General features: G+C 46.0%; 1 pseudogene; it reads right to left on the reverse strand.

The window, feature by feature from the left end:
- LOC129633855 (nucleolar RNA helicase 2-like) overlaps nt 1-2474 on the reverse strand; it is a 28154-nt pseudogene extending 25680 nt beyond the window's left edge.
- Between the last annotated feature and the right edge of the window lie 3526 nt (nt 2475-6000).

The following is a 6000-nucleotide window of genomic DNA, read 5'->3' on the forward strand; positions in this document are numbered from 1 at the left end:
AACCCTACCACCATTAGTGGGAATATAAATGGGTACATCCACTAGGGAGAACATGATGGAGGTTCTCCATAATAACATAACATAACAAAACAATATGGAGGTTCTCCAACTAAACATAAAAACTAAACAGAGAAGTACCAAGTGACCCAGCAATTCCATACCTAGGCACAGATCCAGGGAAAACCAAAATTTTAAGAGAGTCCTGCACCCTAACGATCACAGCAGCACTAGGTACAATAGCAGAGACAGGGAAGCAACTTAAGTGTACAAGGACAGATGAATGGATACGGAAGACGGGGTACATATGCACAATGCAGTAATACTCAGAAATAAAGAGGGATGAGATAATGCCATTTCCAGTTACAGTGAAGAAACTAGAGATGATCATTCTAAGTGAACTAAGTGAGACAAGGAAAGACAGGTATCATAGGATTTCATTTCTGTGGAATCTAAAAATGGACGCAAATGAACTTTTTACAAGAGAATCAGCCTCAGAGACTTAAAAAAGAAACTTATGGTTACCAAAGAAGAAAGTTTCAGGGGGCAGAGAGCTATTAGCTGGTTCAGATTAATATATAAACCATAAAAAAGGTGCTGAAGGGTTCTTAACAGTCACAAGTCTGAAAGGGCTGTCAATGACACCCGCCCTCAAGAAATGTCCTGGGGTAAATCATTGGAAAAGAATTCCATACAGCGACAACTTTCAGGAAAGCAGATTCAAGAAGTAAATTGTACTCACAAGGTGTAAAATAACAAATAACAAAAGCACATAACAAAAAAATAACAAAAGCACATGAAAACACACTCCACATCAGTAATCATTCAGTCAATGGCAATCACAACTAGAGTGAAGTATCACCTCACGCTGGTCACAATGGCCATCATTGAAAAGATCTACAAAGAATAAATACTGCAGAGGATGTACAGAAAAGGGGTCCTGGAAAGGGGATCGTACAGTCTTGGTGGGAATGTAACTGGTGAAGCCGCTATGGAAAATGGCATGGAGTTTCTTTGAACCCTAAACATACAGGTACCACATGATCCTGCAATCCCACTCCCAGGTTTAGATCTGGAGAAATCCATCATTCGAAATGACATGTGCACCCCAATTTTCAGGCTAGCACTATTAACGACAGCCAAGACATAGAATCCACAAAAAATGATCCACTGACAGAAAAATGAAGACTGCGTGGTATATCTATACACTGGACTACTACTCAGCCATTAAGGAGAATGAAATAATGATATTGGCAGCAGCATGGATGGACTGAAAAACTTTCAACCACGTGAGGTAAGTCAGAGAGGAAAAGACAAACAGCCTAAGATATCATACACAGGTGAGATCTATAAATTCATACCAATGAACTAATGTCCTAAACAGAAACGGACTCACAGATTGAGAAAACCAAATTCTGATTATCACCAGAAAATTAGGAGGGAGGGATAAATTAAGAATTTTGATTAATATATAAACACTAATGTTTATCAAATTGATAATCAAATAGAACTTACTGAATAATAGAACAGGGAACTCAACTGAAAAAACTGTAGTAACCTATATGAGGAAAAAAACAGGAAAAGAACAGATATACTTATATGTAAAAATCAAGTCAAATTTCTGTACACCTAAAACCAATGAAACAATGGAAATCAATTCTACTTCACTATAAAATAAAGATTAAATTACAAATTAAATGACCTGAGCTTGGTCTTGGGGAAACCAGACAGTGGTGACCTATGAATTAGACATGTGATATGCTGTGATATTTATATGGCACCTCCAAAGGTTGTCACTCAGCAGAACACAGAGCAGCGACCCACCCAAAGGTGCCTGACCTCACGTGAATGCAACAATGTGAACAGAAGAAAAAGGACCACAGGTTAATCAGGCAACACCCTCAGTTCAGACATTGGGAGTCTCAGAGGCGACAAGGCACACAGGTAAAGAGCAGATATATAGTCTCCAGGTACAGGATCCTGACCCACGTGGATGGGGTGAGACCCACACAATCCCCAGACCCTGCCCCTGGGGTCCCATGACCCTTGGTTAGGACATCAGGTCTCTGCTGGTTGGGCCCCTAAGGTGGAAACGAGTGGGCTCCTTCTGGGATGGTAGAAAGAAGTGTAGGGCCGTTCTCCTCTCCCCACTCTTGTCACAGGGAAGCCCTCCTTTTTCCCCTTTGGTTCTATGCGATACTAACTGTTTTATAGCTGTCATGATAAATGTTGAACACACTACCTTGGTTCTGGCAGGCTTGATTCTTTCCTGTTCCACCGAGGTATGGAGAAAACACGCCAGACACAGGGCTGAAAGGCAAAGGGCAGGTCTGGTCTCTGCTGAGTAGGGATGGTCGACAGGAAGGAGATCACAGCAGCAGCATCACCTGCTGCCCATTGGCTTTTTGCCTGATCCGTGTGCCCTGCAATCAACTCACCAGGTGAACCTGCCTCCCTTCCCACCATGCTCGTGCTGGAAAATGGAATACTTACCAGGTAGAGACACCTGAGGAGTCTCCAGGAGCCCCAGGGAGGGTGAACTTTGCGGGGGTAAAGAGGCAGACAGGCACAGGCTGATATAAAGTGAACACTGTAAAGCATTAATTCCTAAACACAAGTGACGCTCTCATGTGTTCATCCCATTTTCATATCTTTGTATGTGTGTGGTCCCTCCATACACATGACCTGACCCATGCAGACAGGTGAGACTCACGCAGTCCCCAGAGCCCCACCTGGGGTCATGCGTCCCCTCAGTCAGGACACCATGGCTATGATCAGCTGGCCCCCAATGTATAAACAAGCCAGGTCCCTGGGACCTCTGGGGACCCCAGAAAGAAGTGTAGGGTCCATCTCATCTCCCCTCAATTGTCCCTGAGAAGTCAGGCCCCTCCTGTTTTTCACTTTGATTCTGTGTGATTTTTTTTGCTGGTTTGAAAGCTCATGCTAGAGGTGAACACACTGCCTTGGTTCTGGCAGGCTCTGTCTTTCTTGTCCCACGGAGGTGTTGAGAAAACAGGAGAGCTGGGCAGCTCAGTTCTCTTCGGAGGAGAGAGTCGACAGGAAGGAGACCACAGCCGCAGCCTCACCTGCTGCCCATTGACTTTTTGCCTGATTCCTGCACTCTGGAATCAATTCACCAGGTGAACCTGCCTCCCTACTCAACCTGAATGTGATGGGAAATTGGAATGATTACCAGGTAGCCCCTGAGGGGTCTCCAGGAGCCCCAGGGAAGGTGAATCTGGCAGGGAACAGACGAGGAGCCCGACCACAGCGCTAACCCCCGGGAGGGCCAGGGAAGCCCACGCAGAGGAGAGTACGGTCACCCAGAGAAGCCCACCCAGCCCCAGACCCCAGACATCTGAGCGCTGACATTCAAATGCAGGCATGGAGTTTTCCAGGACAGAGGCCAGGCCTGGTCTCTACCCTGGTCTCCATGTCCCAGTGCAGAGAGTACAAGGTCAGGACTAAATGTTCTCACTGCAGAAAGCACACAGTCTCATCTAAACATCATCAGTGTAGACAGGACTTGGAGAGGTCTAAATCTACCATGTAGATGGAACTTGGTCAGGTTCAGACTAGTCTAGGGCTGGTCTCCCAGGAGGCACAGGTCACACACATGCAGGGTCTCTCATCGTTGGACAGGGGGCTCACCCTCTTGTGGGAATTAGGATGTACATTTCTTAAAGAAGAAATCATCACACTTCATCCACATCAGGAAACTGAAAGGATCTTGTCTTAGTACTTCAGTCAGCATTGTCTTCACCTCTGCATTGAACTTAAGGTGTCAGTCAGTACAAAGCAATGGAATGACCGTCCTGAGCCAATTCCATTAGTGTAAATTCATGCCATTTTAATATTTTATGCAGTCTGACAAGTAGATGAGCTCAGACTTAAACTTCTTAAAAGCATGTTTATCGTAACAAGAAATGTATATATTTATATTGTGTGCCTGGTTGCTCAGTCACGTCGACTCTTTGCCAACAACAACCACACGGATTGTTGTCTTCTAGGCTCCCCTGTCCATGCCATTCTGCAGGTAAGAATACCGGAGTGGGTTGCCATTTCCTCCTCCAGGGGATCTTCCTGACCCAGCGATTGAGCACGTGTCTCCTGCCTTGGCAGGTGGATTTGTTACCACTGAGCTACCATGGAAGCCATTAATACTGCAGTTTTCAATAAAGATTGTTATGTTATTAAAAAACCAACAAACAAAAAACCCCAACCCTAATCTCTAGTCGTGGATTCTCTCTACTCTCTTTGAATCACACTTGGGGAAGTGCTCAGAGATCTGTCACTGCAGAGCTGACTTATGGACATTCTTGTTGCACGGTAGTCAGATGTACAAAAACATCTGCTAGAAAAGCAGCAACACAAAAGGTCTACACAAATTTAGACTTCCTGTGATTTCTTCTCTTTTGAGATAACAAGTCCTGCTATGGTGTGTTTATCATGTGGCGGGAAAAGACCAGATTGAAAACTGAAGGTGGTGACAGGTCTGGCGGATGATTGACTAACTACAGGGTGAGTTTGACTGCATCAACCTGCACACACTCTGTCTCAGAGACCTGCACTCTATCTCCTAAACCCACGAAGGAAGAGGCCTGGCTGAGCTCTACAGTGTGGGAGACCTGGGTTCAGTCCCTGGGTCAGGAAGATCCCCAGGAGGAGGACACAGCAACTCACTCCAGTATTCTTGCCTGGAAAATCCCGGGGACAGAGGAGCCTGGTGAGCTGCATTTCAAGGGGTCACAAAGAGTCAGACACAACCGAATCCATTGAGCATGCTGGGCCTTAGTTGCTGCACACAGGGTCTTCGATTTTCATTGTGGCATGTGGATTTTTGTGTCTTTTTTTTCAGCTGTGGCACGTGGGATCTTTAGCTGTGACATATGAGTTCTTAGTTGCAACATGTGGGATCCAGTTCCCTGCACAGGGATTGAACCTGGGCCCCCTGCATTGGGAGCTTGGAGTTCTAGCCACTGGACCACCAGGGAAGTCCCAGTTATAAGCTGATCTTGCAGACATAGGTTCTACCCAAAGAAACCAAAGAGGCACCCCCACCTGCACCCTGCCCCTGCTATACTGCACATCTGGCCTTCCGTGAAGAAGTCATATGCTAGCGACTCACAGGTACAGTCAAAGGTCCCCTCCACTGCTCAGCAGCGTCAGCACCTTTGATCCTACATTCGTGGTTGAATTCTGTAACACCAAGACACTTGTCACATGTCACAGCCAGACCCCAGCATGCAAGGGAAGATCTTCCTGGAAGGTGCCATCTCTGGCATGTTTCCTAGCTCCGTCTCATCTCTCAGTTCACAGGTCACCTCACTGGAGAGATCACTCCTGACTGTTCTAAAATGATTTCCATTACCGTCTCAGTCTCCCTTATTTCCTTTGTGTGTATGTGTGTGTTTAAAATTAATTTTTATTGGAGTATAGTTTCTGTACAATGTTGTGTTAGTTTATGCTGTACAACAAAATGAATCAGCTCTTGGTACACATATATCCCCTGTTTTGGATTTCTCTCTCATTTGCTGCTGCTGCTACTGCTAAGTCGCTTCAGTCGTGTCCGACTCGGTGCGACCCCATGGACTGCAGCCTACCAGGCTTCTCCGTCCATGGGATTCTCCAGGCAAGAACACTGGGGTGGGTTGCCATTTCCTTCTCCAATGCATAAAAGTGGAAAGTGAAAGTGAAATCGCTCAGTCGTGTCTGACTCTTAGCGACCCCATGGACTGCAGCCTACCAGGCTCCTCCATCCATGGGATTTTCTGGGCAACAGTACTGGAGTGGGGTGCCATTGCCTTCTCCTTTGGATTTCTCTCTCATTTAGGTCACCACAAAGCAATGAGTAGAGTTTTCTGTGCTATACAGTAGGTTCTCATTAGTTATCTGTTTTATACATAGTATCAGTAGTGTTGGAGGAGGGCATGGCAACCCATCCCAATATGCTTGGCTGGAGAATCCCATGGACAGAGGAGCCTGGAGAGGAACAGTCCATAG

The sequence above is a fragment of the Bubalus kerabau genome, chromosome 19, assembly GCF_029407905.1.
Source record: "Bubalus kerabau isolate K-KA32 ecotype Philippines breed swamp buffalo chromosome 19, PCC_UOA_SB_1v2, whole genome shotgun sequence".
NCBI classification, from domain to species: domain Eukaryota; kingdom Metazoa; phylum Chordata; class Mammalia; order Artiodactyla; family Bovidae; genus Bubalus; species Bubalus kerabau.